Here is a 21,418-nt window from a genome sequence, read left to right as displayed (position 1 = left end):
CTTTGTCATTTCTTGGCTGGGACCTGCATCCTTCCAGTCTCTGCCTCTGTTGTCACATGGTGTTTTCTCTATAGGTCTGTTTCCAAATCTCTCTTATTAGGACACTGGTCATTTGGGTTAGAGCCTATCCTGGTGACTTCACCTTAACTTGATTATACCTGCAAAGACTCCATTTCCAAATCAGGTCACATTTTGAGGTTTCAGGAAGGACATGAATTGGAAGAGAACACTATTCAACCCCTAACACTGGAACATAGAGAAGAAGAATGTTTGGACTTGGCGATGCACCTATAATGCTGTATTAGGAGTTTGTTCTTAAATTCCTAGGCAAAATGTAGTTTTGATTTTTTGAGCTGGGAAACTAACAACTACATGTTAAGAGAATTAGTCTGGTGATAACTGGTAGGATGATGTGGATTTAAAAGAGACAAGAATTAGAAAAACCAAAATGGAAAGTTGTAGAGAACATTGAGGAGGGAAAATCCTCAACTTGAACAAGGAACCCATACCCCCACTGTCACCATTTTAAAAAATCCACAATATTCTGTAATTAGCCTGCCTCCAGGGCTTAAGAATGGTAAAATGCTGATTATTAGTATTGATTGTTTTGTGAAAAATTATACAGTAGAAATGTATTTGCCTTGCTCACCAGTAAAAACACAGAGAAGTAGAGACATTTAGAGAATATTTTAGGAGATGAAATTCTGAGAATTTGTTGCTGGATTAGATATGCTGAGGAAGAAGATACCAAAGAAGGCTTCTGGTTTGTAGTTTACATGAATATGTAAATCATTCACTGAAGTAAGGGATGTTGGAAGAGGACCAGTTTGGGATTGGGAATGGAGGTAGAGATGATGAGTTTAGTATTGCACAAGCTGAATTTGAGATGCTTTTGATATGTATTTAGTGGTTATGTAAAGGATCTGAAGTGCACTTGTGAGTTTGTGTATAGGAGATAAATGAAATTAGAATATGGATAAGATCTAGAGTAGAGAGTACCTAGTATCATGAGGGGCTCTGAATTGAAGATCAGGGGGGAAGATGAGCCTGCAAATTACACAGATTGGGAGAGACAAGAGAGGAAGGAAGAAAACAGCAGAATTTCTCTACTGAAAGCAAGAGAAGGGGCCATTTTAGATGAAGACCATGGTCAGTAATGTCCAGTGCTATTGAGAAGTCAAGATGAAGATTTGGCTGCCTGGAGATAACTGATGACTCTAACCAGTTACTTACCATTCCTATGCTGATAACTCCCAAATCTAAACTCTAGTCCAGCTCTTTCCTAAACCCCAGAATCATATCAGTACTTCATTCTTTTTTATGACTGAATAATATTCCATTGTATGGATATACCAAACCTTGTTTATACATTCATCAGTTGACTGACATCAGGTTATTTCCACCTTTTGGCTCTTAGGAATAATGATGCTGTGAGTATTCATGTCTTGTTTGAACATATGTTTTCCTTTCTCTTGGGTGTGTACCTAGGAGTGCAATTGCTGGATCATAGGGTAACTCTGTTTAATGCTTTGAGGAACTGCCAGATTGCTTTCCAAAGCAGTGCCCATTATCTCTTGGCAAGATTACAGCACCAACATTGTTACTGCTCATCTTGCTTCCATCCTTGCTCCCCTACAGTCCATTTTGTCTGCTTGCATCCCTCCAGTGTATCCTCGGTTTAGTCAGAATAAAGCCAAAGCACTTGGAATTACAAGCTCCCACACAATCTGGCCCTGTGTGACCTGATTAGTTTTATCTCTTGCTATGCCTCCTCCCCTTGCTTATTCACTCCTTATCTCTTAGCTGTTCCTTGCATGCACCAAGCACACTTCCACTGCTTATCTGCTCCCTCTTCCTGGAACAGACTTCCCACTATATCCATAGTGCTTTCTCCTTACCTCCTCAGGTCTTTATTCATATATCTCCTTCTCAGTGAGGCAGTGAATACTCCATTACTCCTTTCCTGTCTTCTGTGTGTGTGTGTGTGTTTATTTTTATCCATCATATTTATTACCACTGAATGTATTGTGTAGGTTGTATTATATCTGGTTTCCCCCCACCAGAAAGCTAGCTCCACAGAGGTAGGGATTCTTAGGTTTTGTTCAATGCTGTAGCTTTAGGGCCTAGAGTATATAGTAGGATTAAAGAAAAATTTGATGAGTGATTGAATGATTATGTGTTGAGCCTGGCAGCCGTACTGGAAGAGGTCAAGTAATGAATGGGAAGTGAGGACAAGAGTCAGTGAGAGTAGATACACTTCCAGTTTGAGAATGAGAGACTGAATGTACACCAGTCCCTCTGCTTTCTCTCCTGTTACCAGAGATTAAGGGTCCATGCTCTTAACTAAGGCCAACTCTCCACATGTACCCAGGTTCTTGTTGGGAGGAAAAAGTTTTTCTCTACCAACTTAGATACAGATATTCAGAGGCCTGAAAATAAACAGATTAACTGGAGAAAAGACGAAGTTTCTTTAAAAAGAGCACATAGGAGTTGCTTAGTGATGACTAACTCACAAGATGGCTAGAGATGAAGGTTTATATACCAGCTTAACAAAGAGCAGTGGGAAGATCTGGAAGCTTCTATTGGGCTTTTTGGTGCTAATGGAAATGGGCAGTCTATCTCCTTCCTGGCTGGGAATTTCCTCCTGGTGGAGGATGGGGAGTATGGCAGCTGAATTCCTGTTTCCTAATAGTGTATGTCACCCTTCTTTCAAACAGAAAACTCCTTCAGAGGGGGGTCAGTGAGCAGCTGTATTTTCAGGAGGTTTTGTTTATTTAGATAATGTCTTTCTGTGACTGCTGTCTATTCAGAGGTTTTCAGTTTAAAATAATCTTCAGACCACTTTGGTAGGCTGCTCTTCCTTCAGTCTCATCCCCTGTAGCCTGCACAGACAGGTGCCCTTGATGCACCCTGTCAGGAAACCAGTCACGGAGAAAACCACATGATGGTCCCCCTGAATGCTGAGCATGGTGCAGGGTCCTGGTCAGGGACATCACCCCTGCAAAGATCTCCACTCAATCCTGCATCATTAATTTTCCCTTCTCAGCCACATCATCTTGTTACATACAAACATTCTGTTACTCTCCCCAGTTTGTTTTTTTTTAAATAATAATACCCAGATACATTTATTGAATAAATAACCATAAGCTACTACAAGATACTGAATATAGTTCCCTGTGCTATACCATTTAAACTTGTTTATCTATTTTATATCTATTAGTATCTACAGATCTCGAACTACCAGCTTATCCCTTCCCACCCCCTTCCCCCCCGGTCACTGTAAGTTTGTTTTCTATGTCTATGAGTCTGTTTCTGTTTTGTGAATAAGTTCATTTGTTTTTGTTTTTGTTTTTTTTTTAGATTCCACATATAAGTGATATCATATGGTATTTGTCTTTCTCTTTCTGGCTTACTTCACTTAGAATGACAGTCTCCAGGGCCATCCATGTTGCTACAAATGGCATTATTTTGTCATTTTTTATGGCTGAGTAGTGTTCCATCATATAAACATACCACAACTTCTTTATCCAGTCTTCTGTCAATGGACATTCAGGTTTTTTCCATGTCCTGGCTATTGTAAATAGTGCTGCTATGAACATTGGGATGCAGATGTCTTTCTGAATTAAGGTTCCCTCTGGATATATGCCCAGGAGTGGGATCGCTGGATCATATGGTAAGTCTGTTTTTAGTCTTTTAAGGAATCTCCATACTGTTTTCCACAATGGCTGCACCAAATTACAAGTCCACCAACAGTGTAGGAGGGTTCCCTTTTCTCCACACCCTCTCCAGCGTTTATTGTTTGTGGTCTTTTGAGTGATATCCATGCTGACTGGTGTGAGGTGATACGTCATTGTAGCTTTGATTTGCATTTCTCTGATAATTAGTGATACTTGGTCTCCCCAGTTTTAAATAAAGGAAAATCAACCATTGGCTTTAGTAGAAAAATTTAAATATATACTGGGTACTGGATGACACCTAGGAATTACTGTGAGTATAATTGTTACCAGACTCAGATTTGGCTGCTTGCTGCTCAAAAGCCAATACTCGAGAGATGAGTATTGGTTGGAAAGGGAAAGTTGCTTTATTCAGGATGCTGGCAACCTGAGAGAAGGCAGAATTATGTCCAAAAATCAACTCCAAAGATTCTGCTCAACCATGAAAGTTTTTAAAGGGAGAATCATTTAAGGAGGGGTCAGGGTCTTTGTTATCTTCCACTGTATACAGACTTTCTTCTGATTGATTGGTAGTGATGTTCCAGGAATCTTGTGCTCAGCCTGAAGTCACCATCCTCCACCTGGGTGGGGGCCTTAGTTACTACAGAAGAACTCAAAGATGTTGTTATGTCTATTTCTTGTGGAGGAACCAGGACCCTGCCCCAGGGCTGCACTGTTCTTTCCTAACTGCTCCTTTGTGTCTGCATTCCATCCTCTCCCTGATGAGCAATGTTTGAATGTGCCCTTTGGAACGCAGGGAAGGTCAAGGAGGCTGAATGAAGCCTATTTCCTATAAACAAGAAATGGGAGACACAGAAAGGATTTGTACCCAGGAGGGCCCCACAGGGTCCTGCTCAGTTTCATAGTCACAGGAGACCACAACAAGATCAATAAACACAGGAGGCCCTCTGTTCATCCTAATTTACAGCAAGTCCTGTCTTCTCCCACAAGCTTGGAATGAAGTCTGCACAGAAAGGGAGAGAAAAACTAAGGGTTCAGACCAGGGAAGGGCCTGGAGAAAGTGAAGCAGTGCTCAGGGAGACTGCCCTAGGACTGCCAGGAAGGCACCTCTGTGTGCTTAGAGGAAAAGCTTAGTGAACTGTGATGCCTGGAACTTTTGCCGTTGTCTTTGGGTAAAACATTTAAAATTATGTTGTGGATTATTTTGTCTCGATAAAAAGTTGACTCAATTTTAAGGGACTAATTTTGAATACGTAGACTTATGAAGTTAAAAACAAACAAACAAACAAACTGGGCAGCAGTCCTAATTTTAATCTAGGAAATTGTGTAATAGAAATTTTCAAAGACTTGAAGAACTAAGTTAAATAATCAATATTCTGCATTGACTATATAACCCATCAGAAGGAAATAGCTTTTGGAATAAAAGAGCAAGCATAAATGTAATCAGCCAAGTTGTCAGATTCCCCCAAACCATTTTGGTGTTCTAAATGCCAATCCCCAGACAATCCTTAGATTCAGAACAGAAAAGAAAATACTAGCACTTACTTCTATAACTTACTTAATATTAATGGTCTTAAATGCTCATAAACACAGCCTAGAAATTGCCAATCCTGCACTTCTGTTAGTTGCCTTTCCCTGCACAAAGCGTATACATTCTCTATTAATTTCCTAGTTAATTCAAAACTAGCTAGTGTGTTTCTATAGATAGATATCACCAAAGAGGGGGAAAAATGGTGAAAGAAAAAAAAACTGTCTTATGGTTGTTGTTGTATTACAGTTCTCAGCAATGGATTAAATTATATCCAAAATACCAGTGCATTACTAATTCCTGGAAAAATGACCTCACAGTGAGGGGCTTCTCTAAGTCACTAATGGGTTTTAGGCAAACCTCCTTAAACTGCCAGATTTAAAAGAAAAATCTGCTGGGGACCAGTCTCAGGGTTAGGCATCCTCCACATAGGAGGGCACAGCCAATGGTTGAGACAGATATTGTTGTGTAATAAAGAATTTGACTAGCCTTTGTCCCCAATTCCTAGGAGGGAGTCGCTAAATCCTTGGAATTTCCAGAAGGAAAGGAGTGTCTTTGTTATTCATGGTGGGCCCCTTGGGCCACACTGGGAATTATGCCAATGAGGTGACTCCTGGTGAGCCCTTGGGTAATTTCAGGATGCAGGCTTGAGAAACTAGCCATGTGATGAGGAGGTTGAGGCTTTGAGCCATGCATTTATAAGCCCAACTTCCCAACTTGCAAGAAGGGGAAGGGGATTTAAGATTGAGTTTAATCTCATGGCTAGTGATTCAGTCAATCAAGACTGTGTCGTGAAACCCCAATAAAAACTCTGGACATCTGAAGCTCCCGTGAGCTTCCAGGTGATTGATACTTAACAATGTGCCAGGTGGATCACGCATCATGAGGACAGGGAACGTTTTTGTTTGGGATCCTCTCAGACCTCACCCGCTGTGTCTCTTCATTTGGCTGGTTCCAGTTTGTAGGCTTTATTATAAAGTTACAATCCTAAGTATAATGCTTTCCTGAATTCTGTGAGTCATTCTTGCAGATTATAGAACCTGGGGAGGTAGTGGGAAGCCCCAAATTTGTAGTCAGTGGGTCAGAAGTATGAGTGGCCTAAGAGCCTGCAACTGGTGTCTGAAGTGAGGGGAGTGTGGTGGAGCACTCCACCCTCCACCCGTGAAATCTGACCCAGCTCCAGATAGCGAAAGTCAGAATGGCACAGCAGATACATACACAGAAAACTTGAGCACCTGCAGTAAGTGCTCGCAGGGGGCACACGGAGAGGTGCACAGAACCCTTTCTCTAAGGATGAGTAACACATTTAGCAGTTGTCTCTTGCAATGACTCTAAGAATGTTTATTTTGTAAAAATGGAAAGTAAAAGGAAGAAAATAAAATCACCCAACTGAAGATGATCAAATCAATGTTTATATTCCCGACATATTTTCTTCTACACATCTTTTTATGGATTTTTACTTATTTGAAGTAATGCTATAAATGTGATTGTTTTTATTTCCACTTAGTATGTCCACCATCAACATTATTTTTTGACGTTAAAGACTCATCAGAGATTTTCATTTAAATGGCTACACAACACACTATCGTATAGATAGGATGTAGTTGATATAAAACTTTTGCTAACTTTGAGCCCTTGGGTTGCTTCTGGCTTTTGACATAACAAATCTTGCTAAGATGAATCTTTATGTATAAATCTTCATCCACATTTCTGATTATTTACTTAAGGTAAACTTTAAAAAACAATGTCTGATCTTATTTCTTACTCGTAGAAAATCTGATTTTTGATTGGCCTCAGACTTCAAGTTAGAAGCTCTCAGACAAGACAGCCTCTATCTCTTGGCAATTTGTTCCTGACATTTTCCTTTGGTGTCCTTCATCCTCTTGGCCAGTGGTTAGCATATCCTGTGGCCTCTTCCTTTTTTTTAATTAGTACACTGTTTCTTTAGAGCAGCAAGCTGACTTTGGTCTTGCAGGACAGGTGGAATAATGTAACACTGAATCTTGGGCACCAAGGTTTCTCACCTTCTCTGTTCAGGGGCTTTCCACAGCATACTGGGAACATCATCTTCTTTATACAGATTGAAAAATTTGTGGATTCAGCCAGCTCTTTGGGGTACTAGGCGTTCAAGCACAGTAATACAAGTGCAGCCAAAAATATCTTTCTCCCCCCCCCTTTTTTTTTTTAAACAGTAACCAAATTGAGAACACTCAGATTGGCATATACTAGGCATCCCCTGAGCAGATTTGTTCTTTCTTTCTCTTATGCTCCTTAATCTATTACAGAAGTGCCCCTTACTCAGGAGCAGGTGCACTGGCTGTGGGTCACAACACCCAGCCTTGTGGAGAAACCTGTTCCTACCACCAATTCAGACCATATAGCCCTTCCTTTCTTCACCCAGAGCATAGGCGGCAGCTTCTGGAGCTAAACATTTCTCATAGAAGGTTCAAAGTTTGCATGCGTTGTCCACTTCAATTAGTTTCTGGCAGCCCATCATTGGGAAAGAGATGTTCAGCTTTCTCTTGAAACAGCCTCTGAGGCACCACAGCAGAGGGTGATAAACTCTTGAAGTAGAATTCCTGAGTTTAAAGGATTTGTTTTTACAACTCCTGAAACCTGATGCCAAACTGATTTACAGAAATAGGAATTTGTACTCCTGCCAGGCATGTGCAGTTGTCTAACTTAAAGCTCATTTGCCAAAACTAAATCATTTACTTAAAAAATTGGAAATCTAATAGTCCGTCAAAACGTATTGCTTTAATATGCATTCATTTCACAACTTGTGAGGTCAGCTGAATATTTTTTCATACCTCTTAGTTAATTGTACTTTTTCGATTTGAGAACTTTGCTCTGAGTATTCACTGGGATCTTAAGTGTTTAGCTAGTTGTTAAATATATATATAATACATACACTACAGATTTTTTTTACAAAAGACTGATTAATGTTAAGATAGGGTGTTAGCCTTTTATGAAGTTACGATATTTACAAGTCATGGGTTTTTTCATAACTTTCATGTTTTATATCTTTGCATATTGAGGATTATGTTTTTGTGAAGTTAAAAAAAATGTTTTGATATTTTCGTTTGTGCTTGTGTGTTACTCAGATGGCCTTTCCAGAAGGGACTCTGCCCAGTGACCAGGTGTATGCTTAGCCGCAGCCTCCAGGTGTTAGGCCTTTCAGGTTTTACCTCAGCTTTTGAGCTAAAGGCTCACTATTTTCAGGATGATTTTCAGCCAGTGAGAGAGCAAGGCAGTAGTTTAAAGCCTGGCCATTTCTGCCCAAGGCGGAAACAACAATTTTTAAAGGTTCTATCATATATAATTATTATAAAATATTGACTAAATTTCCATGTTGTTCAGTATATCCTTGTAGCTTATAAGTAACAGTTTCTACCTCTTACTCCGCTACCTCTATCTTGCCCTTCCCCTCTTCTTCCCCCTATTGGTAACCACTAGTTTCTTCTCTGTATCTGTGAGTCTGCTTCTTTTTTGTTATATTCACCAATTTGTTGTATTTTTTAGATTCCACATATAAGTGATACCATACAGTATTTGTCCTTCTTTGACTTATTTCACTTAGCACAATGCCCTCCTAGTCCATTATATTGCTACAAATGGCAAAATGTTGGGGGGGGTTTTGGCTGAGTAGTATTCCATTCCTTATATTCCATATATATACACACACACACACACACACACACACACACACCCCCCACATCTTCATTCATCAACTCATGGACACTTAGGTTGCTTGTAGAGCTTGGCTATTGTAAATAATGCTGCTCTGAGTATTGGGGTGCATATATCTTTTCCAATTAGTGTTTTAGGTGTTTTACCTATACACCCAGGAGTGGAATTGCTTGGTCATATGGTAGCCCTATTTTCAGAATTTTTGAGAAATTTCCATACTGTTTTCCACAGTGGCTGTACCAATTTACATTCCCACCACACAATGAATATTTGTTGAATCATTCATTGAATGAGACAGGAAAAACCATTATAAGCCTATTACTTATTTAGACTTTTAAAGGTAATTCCCAGAAGAACTAAAAAATCAAAAAGGTTAAAAAATTGCTGCTGGAAATGGGCCTAAACGTGAAAAAGGCTACATGGGAAAGGGATGCTTTTCTTAAAAACCCTCTTCCCTTATTTGATTGTTTCTATCTTGAACGTGTATTACTATGATAAAAATTCAAAATACTTTTAAATAAGCCAACATGGCTGGAAAATCATGGAATGATAACAGTGTAGGCAGGCTAGCCAACAACAATTTGCTTTATAGTAAATTGCTCTAAATATGTTTTGGGAGCAAACTATTGAATCTGCGAATGGTAGATACAGATGGTACAAAACAATAAACTTCTTTTTGGTGTTGGATGTAATTTTAAATAGAATCCTTTTTATCATGCTTGAAAGGGACTTCAATCTACTTACCGGATCAAGCTTTATATTATTACATTATGTTCCACATTTTTCACAATGAGTGTAAACTGTATAGGGTGTCATCATCATTCAAGGCTTTATGTAAAATGTGATTTTTTTGCTTCTTGATATGTGGGTGGAAAAATAATAGAAATAATTTTTCATACACAGATAGCTGGCATTTGTGAATGCCTGCTAATTTGAGGAGGGAGGTGGGGAGAAACGGATGGAAGTAACAAAAATAATTTTGTCGAAGGCTGCAAGTGACATCCATTCAAACAATTGCTTTTTCAGAGTCCTCAGGCTTGTTTCTATTCAGTGTTTGCTGAGCTTTAGGGAAGGCTGAATCCCACCATGGCAAACTGCCATCTTTGTCAGAGCAAAGAGCTGTTTACATTCAAGGCACATAAGAAGTACAATGTGAAGTAAGAAACAGTGTGAGTTCTATTACGGCTGATTAGTCCATTGTACACTGTTTCAACTAACATCTTCCTTGTGCTAAAAATAGTGCCAAGCCACGGGACCTCAGGCAGCATGAGCCATCCGTACTGTACTCTTTCACAAGACTGCCAACAAAAGCTGCCTCTAACTCCCCGGAAAAATAAAAGGGCCACTTACTAGCTTCAGCGTCCTCCAAAAGATGTAGTTTATCTGAGCTGTTTGGAAACCTTGCAGAAAATGAGGTGTAGAGAACACACAGCTTCTAAAATGTGGGTCTGTCTTCTTGGTAACTTTCTTTTGTTGTTATGATATTTGATGTGAACATCATAAAGGTCAGTGGGTTGCTATTAAACTTGCATCCTCAGCTGTTGCTTAATCATAGAAACAGTGGCATGAGTGCATATATTGATGCACTGGGCATCAGTAGCCTAAATAAATTAAATAAGTCTCTCTGTTGGAAATGACAGAAGGAGAAGGAAGTGGTATGAATAAACTGAGTCCCAGATCATTTCATCACAAAGTCAGTAGCTCTTCTCATTGAAGGGGAGCAAACAAACTGCTTTCCAGTCTCTTGAAATTCTGGAAGAATTTGCACTTCAGTAATCCCACATCCAGGGGCAATCTCTTAAGAACTCAGCATTACCAATCCTGAGACTCAACTGATAAGCACACTCTCCCCACTCTCTCACCCCGCCCTCCCCCAGCATTAATCCTCTTAAAGATCGTGCTAAGTAATGAAAGAGTGTGATGAAAGAACCCCACCCTTTTTATTACAGCCACACAAAATGCTTGTTGTAAATGTTTCATTAACAAACTGCTGGACTAGTATTTAATATCCTTGGCTTCCCCTCCCCCTGGATCCATTGGTAGGTGCTCCTTCGAGGAGCATGACTAAATGTGTGATTTACACATGTTTAAGAGAAACATTCCCACACTTGAATGCTGTTTCATGACAAAGGGTGGGGAGGGCCTGAGAGAGAGGTGTTGAACCCACTGTCGACGTTTTAATTTACAGTTCCCCCTTCTTTGTGGACTTTAAAAGATAAATGACTTCCACCCACTTACCCGTTTATGTTTCATTTCTCAGGCTTCTTTCTAACTGCTGGTCTCTGTAAGTGCCTTTGGTGAGATAATTTGAGGCTGGTCCTTTTGGAGACGTAGTTAGATGCTCTAATATTCTAAGAAAAGCAAGATGAATTCCAATGTGTATCCACTGTGCAAAGAATCCTCTTCCAAACCACAGAGAGGCCAAAAGATGCCTGATATTTTGGGGAAATATGCATCCTATGTTTTTTCTCTGGAGTTGTCTAATTAGAATCTGATGTTTTATGTTCTTTAGCTAATCTAGTAAATCCTAACAGGATATGTGTGTTATCTGATTTTTTAAATGTGGCATTTTGGTATAAAAATAAACTTGCCTTTGAGACAAGCAAGATATGCCGATGGCACGATGGAAATGAATTAGTCAATATCCAGTAACAGAATGTATTGATGCAACTTGAAGGTACAGAATCAGTCTCTTAAAAGCAGAGTTTAAGTTAAATCCTGAGAGAGGATTCATATCCAGATGAGTGCTATTGAGCCAAATCCTTAGAAAAAGCATTTATATTGCATTCCAGAAACTGTAGGCTTTGAAATTAATATATAAAGAAACCACACACACTGATGTAGCCACTTTTTATTCGTGTCTTTGCCCTGGGTATCACTCATTTAACATCAGTTTACCGTGAGCATCGGGGCATAGATGAAGTCACTCGGTTTGGGTCAGAACCACCTTTGGTCAGTGTGTGTAGTTGTGTCTTTAGCACAACCATGGTCTGGTTTCAAAGTGAATAGATTCATTTAGATCAACAATGCCCTGGGGGATAAATGCTTTAATGTATTCAACCTTAGAAGAGCTGAAAACATCAATACCTTCATAAAGCCACTTTGATTTGTATTGACTCTGGTTGTGCTGCTAATTCATATACATCATTGTTTACTTCACAGTGCTTTTAACATGACTTTTGATTTATAGAAATCGTGATTCAATTTCTCCCAAGAAGTGGTGAGCTCAGACCTCCCCATCTGACATGACACAATTGAAAGAGGAACTCTCTTGTCACAGCATTAATAAATTGCCGTATAACAGTTTATGTGCATTTAAAAAAATTTTTGTGGTAACAGGTAACAGCAAAGTAAATTGCCCACATAAGGGCAGTCAGTTATCTAAGCATGTTATTAATGTGTTCACAGCAAAACTATTGATTTATACTGGGGCAAAGTCTACAAGCTAGATGCATTTCCCCTCAGAAAATCTGTGTTAAGCAAAGGAGCAAATTCACTGGACAAGGCCATGTCCTGTCATTTGTTTAGAGCCAAGCCCTGAGAGACTTCTATGTGCAGGAAACACGAGGACACATTACATATCAGCATAACTAATATCCCCTGTACCATGAAAATAATACAGTCGGCCTCTCATAGGAGTTTGAGTTTTGTTTGTTTGACGCTATGTACAATGGAGACTCAAAACTCTTTTCTAGCACTTCATTGATTTCTAAGCCACTTAAATAAATGGCTTTAAACCAAGCCAGTGGGCTTAAGTGACCAGATCTGGATTTTGTTTAGTTTATTAGTTAGTTCCCAAATTTAAGTCAGGATTGAAATATTTTGGATCTTCTTTCGTTGAAGTCTTATCCAGAGGTGCAGCTGAACAAAGGTGTTGGTTTTATCAAGAAAAATGTTCACATGAAGTCCTGGATTCAATCCCCAGTACCTCCATTAAAAAAATAAAAGTAAATAAAATTTATTTAAAAAGAAAGAATAATGTTCATTCCTCAAAAAGTTGCCTGAAAAAAATATTGAAGCAGACAAAAAATTCAGACTCTAAGGAGACAAAATGGTGATAGGAGAACTGGTGTTCCTTTTTTCTCGGGTAAAGATGAGCCGGAACACAACATATCTGTGGCTCCAGAAAAATTCGCAGTTCTGATGGAGATAAACTTAGAAAGCCTCGACAGCCCAGACTCGTCAGCATCTCACAGTTAATTAAAGAAGTGAGTGAAGGCATCAAGGCTGGCTCCCATCTGCCTGAATAATTCACCGCCTGTATCCATTATTAAAACCCGCTACTTCACCGCAATGCTTCCCAGCTCAAGATGGATTGGTCTCAGAACCAAGAGATAAATTGTAACAAGGCCTACAGCTATATTAATAAATTGAAATGAACATTTATTTGCTCATCTAATTAGAACTGTAGTTTTTCCAAATAGTGTAGTCATGCATTACCTTGACAGGCAGCCCTCCCTACCTTTAGTGAGATCAAATGAACAAGAGGGCTTTGCCTCAGATTTGGGGTTTCTCTGCATAAAAAATCCTTTGGTCGCCGCTGTTCTTTTAAACCATTCACTCCATCACTATGCTCCGCCGATCCTATCTCTCCAGGATTGATGGGAGCTTAGCTTTTGAGGTACTTCGTCAGAGCGCTGCGAAGAATCGCGCATATCGAACGCGCATTCCTCTTTTGTCCTGTCTCTCTTTTTAAAGGGTTGCAGGAGGAAAAAAGAGAATGGAAAGGTTTTCCCTGCCCCCTCCCTGTCTCCAGTTCCCTTCATTAGGAGGACAAAGCCTTAGAGCTGAGGTTCACAGAGTCTGTGCCCGGGTTTGATTCCTGACTCAGTCACTAACTGGTGTGTAACCTCAGTTTCTTCCTCTGAAAAATGAAAGTAATAATATCCATTTTCGCAGGCTCCATATGAAGTTTCTAGAGGTTGTCTGTAAAGGGTGGAACCCACAGTAGCCTCCTGTCAATGACAAGTGCTGTTAATTATTCAACAATTCTTACCTTCCCCTGTTTGCAAATAGTTTATAATAGAAGTTCTTTATAACAGGGGGAAGGGTATATAGCTCAGTGGTAGGGCGCATGCTTAGCAGGCATGAGATCTTGGGTTCAATCCCCAGCACCTGCACTAAAAAATTTTTTTAATATGTAAATAAATAAACCTAATTACTCTCCCCCAGCAAAACCCCCCCAAAAAACAGAAAAAAATACTTTTCCTTATATTGCTATGCCACAATAGTCATGTTTAATCCTTCAGAAATTGAGAACTTAGCTACGTTATATAAAGACTGCGCCATGTGAATGTGATGAGTGATTTTTTAATCTAAAGTATTGCCATAGCAGAAGTCCAGGCTCCTCCCGCTAGATCATAAAGCCTCAATGACAGATTCACAGATAATTGAGTATCAGCTCCCTTCATCTATTCTTCACCTTGCAGATAAGGTAGGAAATTAGCGACGGTTTCTTTCTTGGCAGGTTCTGGCCAGGACTGCATCATTAGAAGGAATACTATTAGACATAGTTTGAGAGGAAGGGCAGTTCTTATTTTTCTCCAGTGAATTCTGAAAACTGCTGAATAAGACAAACTTCACCAAGTTTCTGTCTTCTCTCTTTACTAGCGGAGGGCCTAGGAAATAGTGGCTCATAGGACATAGCTCAGTAATTGGTGTTTTACCATAATGATCAGTGTCATTGTTTTGAAGGCCCTACCAAATAAACATTTTTCTGTTGTGACCTATGACACCCTGAGGCATACAGTGGTTAGAGAAGTCGGCCCTCTTCTTGATTTTACACAACCTTCAAATTCAAATCCATGCTCCTGCAGACTTCAACCTTGTGATCCCTGGAAAGGAATGTACTCTTTTTTTTTTTCTTTAAATTAGCAGAAATGGTACTTAACACATACTTGTTGGAAATTTAAGGTCCAGGTGATTGAGCACTTTTCCCTTAAAAAAGGGGGAAATTTAAAAAATTAATGTCTAGGTTGCCAAAAGGAATATCAGCTCCCTTCATCTGTTCTTTACCTCGCAGTTAAGGTAGGAAATTAGTGATGGTTTCTTTCTTGGCAGGTGCTGGCCAGGACAGCATCATTAGAAAGAATAGTATTAGACATAGTTTGAGAGAAAGGGCAGTTCTCATTTTTCTCCAGTTAATTCTAAAAACTGCTGGATTAGACAAATTTCACTAAGTTGGAAACCCTTTCTGAAAGTAGAATTTAAGGAAAAAAGGAAAACAGTTTGCAAGGTATTAAATACATTCCTGAAAGATCTGATTGATGGTGCTCTTTTATGGTGGCTTTGCTTGTGGGGCAAGAGTACAAATTAAATAATTCGGTGTCAAGTTTTATGTTATCTAAACAAATGCAGTATTTTGCAGCCGGCTCTTAATATAAAACAAAGGGAAGTAGGATTCAATGTAGACATTCGTTCAGTAATTCCTTAGGCTGTATACTCGATGGAATGTTTAAAGACAATATGTATTAGGGCAGAATTATTTCTATAGGTTTTAATAACTTTTTAAAATTTAAAATGAATGCGAATTTAAGGTAGAACCAATCTACTATTTAGTGGTAAACATTATGAATAACTGCTTGTCTATGCTTCCAGAAACTTCCATGCATTTAGAGTTGTATGTATGTGCTCCCTGCTTTGTTTGGTGTTACACAAATGAACTGGAACTATATATATATTTGTTTTATAATTTTCTAAATCTTAATGTATCTTGAATATCTTTCCACATGGATCTATCTCCTGATTTTAAGGGTTGCATAATTTTTTTTTTGTTTTTTAGCATAGATATACTATATTTTATTTAACTAGCCCCCTGTAGATGGATATTTAAGTTGCTTAAAATTTTCTGGTATTGTAAATACTACATCAGTGAATATCCTCGTAGCAGCATATTCATTCAGATAACGTTTAAGTCAATTAATCCACCCCATGTGTGATTCAAAAAAGTGACTAACAAAATTTTCTTCAAAATACAGATTTTTTTAAAAAGATTTTTCCACTGTTTAATAAGATCCTTCTATAAGTCAAGGAATACAAGTAAAATCTAGTCAAGTCACAGCGAATTATTTCTTTTTAACAATTAGCTATGAATTATATTCATTTAATGGCAGTTATGCCGTTTGACAAATGTAGTGTCCGTTCATTGATTAGAGGATTAGCAATGCCGCTCATCCCAGGATGCCTGATCTGAACTCAGTCAAAGCAGTAGAGTTGCCGGGAACATAATTTCAGAGGCTAATTACAACTGAATCTTGAGACATTTCCACTCTCCTAGATATCTTCAGAAAATTTTTTTAGATTCTGTTTTTCCTGATTGGAATTGCCAAAGAACATTCCGACACCACAACCCTTTGGCCTAATGGAAGAGCCAAATGTAAATACAAAGTATTGCTATCTTATTAAAGTGACATTAGGTTGTTTTTTGTTTGTTTGTTTTTTGTTTTTTTATGGAACTATGAAAAATTTAAGGTTGGCGTAGGCAGCTTTTAAAAGCTGGATTTTCAGGAGACCAGAAGAGGAAAGCAAAAGTATGGTCTTCAGCTTACAATGCTTTCCTCTTGAGGCAAAGGAGAAGTTGGATGTTCAACCTTACAAGAGAGGCAGCATCAGTTCTTCCCCCCTCCCATTGTCATGGAACCCATGGCTTTTAGCTGAGTGCATGGTGGCCCAGATTAAAGACCTCGTGAATGGGGGTGGCCATAAAACTAAATTCTGTCTAGTAAGTTACGTGCAGAAATAATGTGTGCAACTTCCAGAGTATGCCTTTAAAGGGAAGACAGTACTCTCTCCTTCCCCCTCTTCCCTTTCCTGCCTGCTGAAATGCCCGACTGATTGGGAATTGTCTTGGGTGACTGCAACAAGGAGATCCAGAAGCAGCGAGGTAGAAACGTAGCCTGGAGTCACATACTTGATGGCTTTCCTGCTTACACTTGAACGATTACAGGAGAGAAAACTATGCTCCTGGTTCTCTTTTACATTATATTTGAAGTTTTTTTCCCCAGCAATCAGACATGTACCTTAACTATCAAAAAGGCTCCAAATTTTGAGATTCTCAGACAACTTAGACTACAGGTCTAGGGAAAAGCTCTTCTCTTATGAGTCCTGTGTTTTCTTCCACTTTTGTTTATGGACTGTGCATCTCCTGAGTTAGTTTGTCTCTCCCTTAGGTCTTGGTTCAAAGCAGTGAGAAGAGTCCTCCACGTGCCAACATTCTGTGTTATTTAGAAGTCAGTAGACAGCTTTCCTAGAGTCTGAACAAATATTTTGCCCTGTTTACTATGAACCAGCCAGCTTTACCCCCTGCAATACTGCCCTGACTGTCCCACCTCTCCAGAAAGCAAGTTAAACATTTTAGACTCTATTATTTGAAGCATTCTTTCTTCCCCACACCCTCCACCAGTTCTGATACCATATTCTAGTTCAGTTAGGAATTCGATTTGGCTGTGCAAATCAGAGACCTGATAATTAGTAACTTAATGTAGAGGAAGAGAGAGGAATGCCTTTTATAAGAAGTCCCAAGCACCTAGATCTATGATTCTGTTCACTTTTTCCCCCACCATCTACTGCAGAATGGCTAGTTGTTTGCAGCTACTGTAGGAGAACACAAAAGAACAAGACTTTTGCCTCTCAGCTGCTTCTGTCCTGTTTTAAGTAGCTTTGAGTAACCTGCCAATACCATTGGCCAGATGTGTGTTATCTGACCATCTCTAACTGCGAAGAAGGCTGGGACTGTGGCTTTCTAATCTGAACACAGGGCCACTTCCTCCAAATTAGGATTTGGACTGTCAACCAAAGTTAAAACAGAAGGCTGTTTTATATTACAATGGGTCCTGATCCATTCTAAAATTGTGATATGTTGATGGTTTATTCCAGTGAAAGATTTTGTGGTCTCCCAATCCCAAAAATATACATCCCGCCTTTGAATTTCTATAAATATTTATCGAGATATTAAGGCTCCCATAAATGAAATGCTTTCATCAATAGAGTCTGTCCATCTTTACTAAGAAAGGCTAAAAAGGCATATATTACCCAAGTAGTGTAACTCATGATCACACTTCAGAAATAACAGTGCAACATGTGAAAGGGCCGTTGATGCCCAGCACGCTCTTTTCTGGGAGGCTGCTTCTTTGGCACAACAGCAGTGGCTCTTGTGTGCTTAAAGGAGCATGTCAGAACTACTTTCTGAAAGAGAGACAAGAGAAGGGAAGGAAAAGGAAAAGAAAAAAAAAAAAGGAGCATCAGACTAAGTGACATGACTGGGTTAGGTAAGCTAATCACACTCTTTCTTCGGGAAACCCTGGGAGCTGTAGAGAAGAATTTAAATAAAACATGCTGTGTCTCTAGCCTGCTGTTAGTGATGTTCTTTGGTCACTATCATTTTTATCCTTCTGGGAATTCAATTTGTCCCTATTATGCCAAGGTCACGGATTGAGGGATCTTAGTGGCCATCAGGGCTCTGCCTTTGAAGCAAAGGGTCAGTGCATTAGTACAAAAGGGAATTAATCCAGTGTGCAGGCTCACCAAATGGTGGTTAATTCATTTAAAAGGAATGACCAGGGTTCCTATTCTAGGTTTCCATCTGGACAATCAGAAGCCTCCTTTCTCCCAAACAAGGACTACATTAATGAATATTCAACGGAAAGTATTACTTCATTGTCAGCTCTAATTGCTAGTTTTACCTTATTAGTAGAAGCATTTCTGTGGCTGAGCCTGACATACATTTGTTTGCACACTGTTATTAGTCAAGACTCAGTGAAGTCTTGTAATTAACACCTCCACATTATCTCATGCAGTGAAAGCAAAGACAAAACCAGATGACTCACTTTGTTTTAGCTTTGCTCTTGTTTTCTGATATAGAGGCACTTAAGGCGAAGTGTAAGCTCATCAGAATGCCATATGGAGCCAACAGAAACCATAAAAGGGTTTTCAGGAAGCAGGGCATAGAAGTTCATTAAGTGAGCGACACTGCAGTCACCATGCTGATTTAAAACTCTACCTGGCAGTAATAAATTGCACAGGTACATTACCTGCATCACACTTAGGAACCATTCCAGGTCACTGATGAAGGATCCACAGTTTCCAAGAAACAGGGAAGGTAACATATTCTCTGTAAACATAATGAAGTTAATGATTCACAGAACAATTAAATAGCTTTCAGAAACCTTATCAGTTTAGAGATAAAGTGGATCAAGACAATAACTGTATTTTAATCATTACTACCATTAAGAACACTGTGTCTAGAAACTGGCTCCCAGCAGCTTATAATTGATATTTCCGTGGAAAATGGGGAGGGGTTGGAGGGAGAATGTCAACAGTTCATATTTCAGTTTTATATTTGGAAAGAGAGCTTTTTCTAAATGCCTCTGTTAAAAAAAAAAATAAAAACGCCTAGCAAAAGAGATTTTAAAAATCAGGATATCATCCTGACTTTTTCAGTGAATTTATAAAAAGTCTAATTGTTTAATTTTATTTTTAAATGCAAAAATAAAACACCAAACCTTAACAGAGAGAAATACCATCATCTGAAAGTTTAGCAATTGATTCTGCAAAATCTGTCATGGTTTAAAAGAAAGAATTGCTTATTTACTGCTTGCAAATACTTCTTTCCTAAGACAATATAAACAAAGTAAAAAGCAACTACAGTAGGAAAGAGGAATAATACATAAGCAGTGGCACAGAAATTCGAAAGTATTCCCAAAGCAATGAATAATCTGGCTATTAAGTTACAATTTCTGTTATACACAACTTGTCCTGGCTGAATGGTCAAATAGCAAATTGTGTTTTCAAATGAAAACAGGCCCCAAATTTTAATGGACCCCTGTCTGTACTAAATTTCCGATATTACAAATCTATCCATTAGAAAGAAACAAGAATGACCTTCTTATGCCACCTAAAGCAATCCACACATTCAGTGCTATCCTTGTCAGAATTTCAATGGCAATTTTACAGAAATAGTACAAACTATTGTAAAATGTGCATAGAACCACAAAAGACCCTGAATAACCAAAACAATCTTTAGAAAGATTGCTGGAGGCATCATGCTCACTGATTTCAAGTTATATTATAAAGCTGTAGTAATCGAAACAGTATGGCTTGGGCACCAAAACAGACACCTAGATCAATGGAACAGAACAGAGAACCCAGAAATAAACCCATGCTTATGTAGTCAGTTAATCATTAACAAAAAAGCCAAGAATATACAATGGAGAAATAATAGTCTCTCCATTAAATGATGGGAAAACTGGACCACTGTCTTATACCATACACAAAAATTAGCTCAAAAGGAATTAAAGATTTGAATATAAGACCTGAAACCATAAATTCCTAGAAGAAAACACAGGTGGTAAACTACTTGACATCAGTCTTGAGGAGGATTTTTTGGATCTGACTCCAGAAGCAAAGGCTACAAAAGCAAAAATAAACAAGTGGGAAGATAGTAAAACTAAAAACCTTCTACACAGCAAAGAAAACCATCAACAAAATGAAAAGGCAACCTACAGAATGGGAGAAAATATTTGCATATCTTACATTGAATAGGAACTAATATCCAAAATATATAAAGAACTCATCCAATTAACAACAACAACAGACACAACCCAATTAAAAAATGGGCAGAGAATCTGAAAAAACATCTTCCCAAAAAAGACATACAGGTAGTCAACTGGTACATGAAAAGATACTCAGTCTAACTAATCATCTGGGAAATGTAAATCAAAACACAATAAGATACCTCCGCATACCTGTTTGAAGGGCTATTATCAAAAAGATAAGAAATAACAAATGTTGGCAAGGATGTGGAAAAAAGGGAACCATTGTGGAAATGCAGACTGGTGCAGTCACTATGGACAGCAGTATGGTGGTGTCTCAAAAATCTAAAAATAAAACTACCATATGATCCAGCAATTCCACTACTGGGTATTTATCCAAAGATAAATGAAAACTTACAATATGCATCCTCATGTTAACTGCAGCATTATTTACAATAGGCAAGACATGGAAATAGCCTAAGTATACACTGATGGATGAATGAATAAAGAAAATGTGAGCTAGAGAGATGGACGGATGGATACATAGGTAGATTCACACACGTGCATACCTACATGTATATGTATGCAATTCAGCCATAAAAAGAATAAAATAGTGCCATTTTTGAAAGCATGAATGAACATTATGTTAAGTGAGTTAAGTCAGACAGAAAGACAAATACTGTATGATCACATTTACTTGTGGCATCTTAAAAAAAAAAAAATTGAGTTCATGAATACAGAAAACAGATTAGTGGTTGCCAGAGGCATGGGTCGGGGTCGGGGGTGGTGAGCAAAATGAGTGAAGATGGTTGCTAAGAGAATAAATCTTTAAAGTTCTCATCACAAGGGAAAAAACCCTGACTGAGAATGGATGTTAACTAGGCTTACTGTGATGATCATTTCACAGTATATATCGAATCATTATGTTGTACACCTGACACTAATATAATGTTATGTCCATTACAGTTCATTTTTTAAAAATTGAATGCCCACAAGTT

The 21,418-nt window shown here is 38.7% G+C and overlaps 1 long non-coding RNA gene and 1 pseudogene across 1 annotated transcript in view; one reads left to right on the top strand and one right to left on the bottom strand.

Moving 5' to 3' along the window:
- Window positions 1-21,418, top strand: part of LOC105082070 (uncharacterized) — a 788,258-nt gene that overhangs the window by 661,472 nt on the left and 105,368 nt on the right. The window lies entirely within an intron of this gene.
- Window positions 3,976-21,418, bottom strand: part of LOC123613249 (small ribosomal subunit protein eS6-like) — a 31,281-nt pseudogene continuing 13,838 nt past the window's right edge.

This window comes from Camelus bactrianus, chromosome 3, assembly GCF_048773025.1.
Source record: "Camelus bactrianus isolate YW-2024 breed Bactrian camel chromosome 3, ASM4877302v1, whole genome shotgun sequence".
Lineage (NCBI taxonomy): Eukaryota > Metazoa > Chordata > Mammalia > Artiodactyla > Camelidae > Camelus > Camelus bactrianus.
The sequence above is the reverse complement of the archived record's forward strand: the minus strand, read 5'-3'. Positions and strand labels throughout refer to the sequence as shown.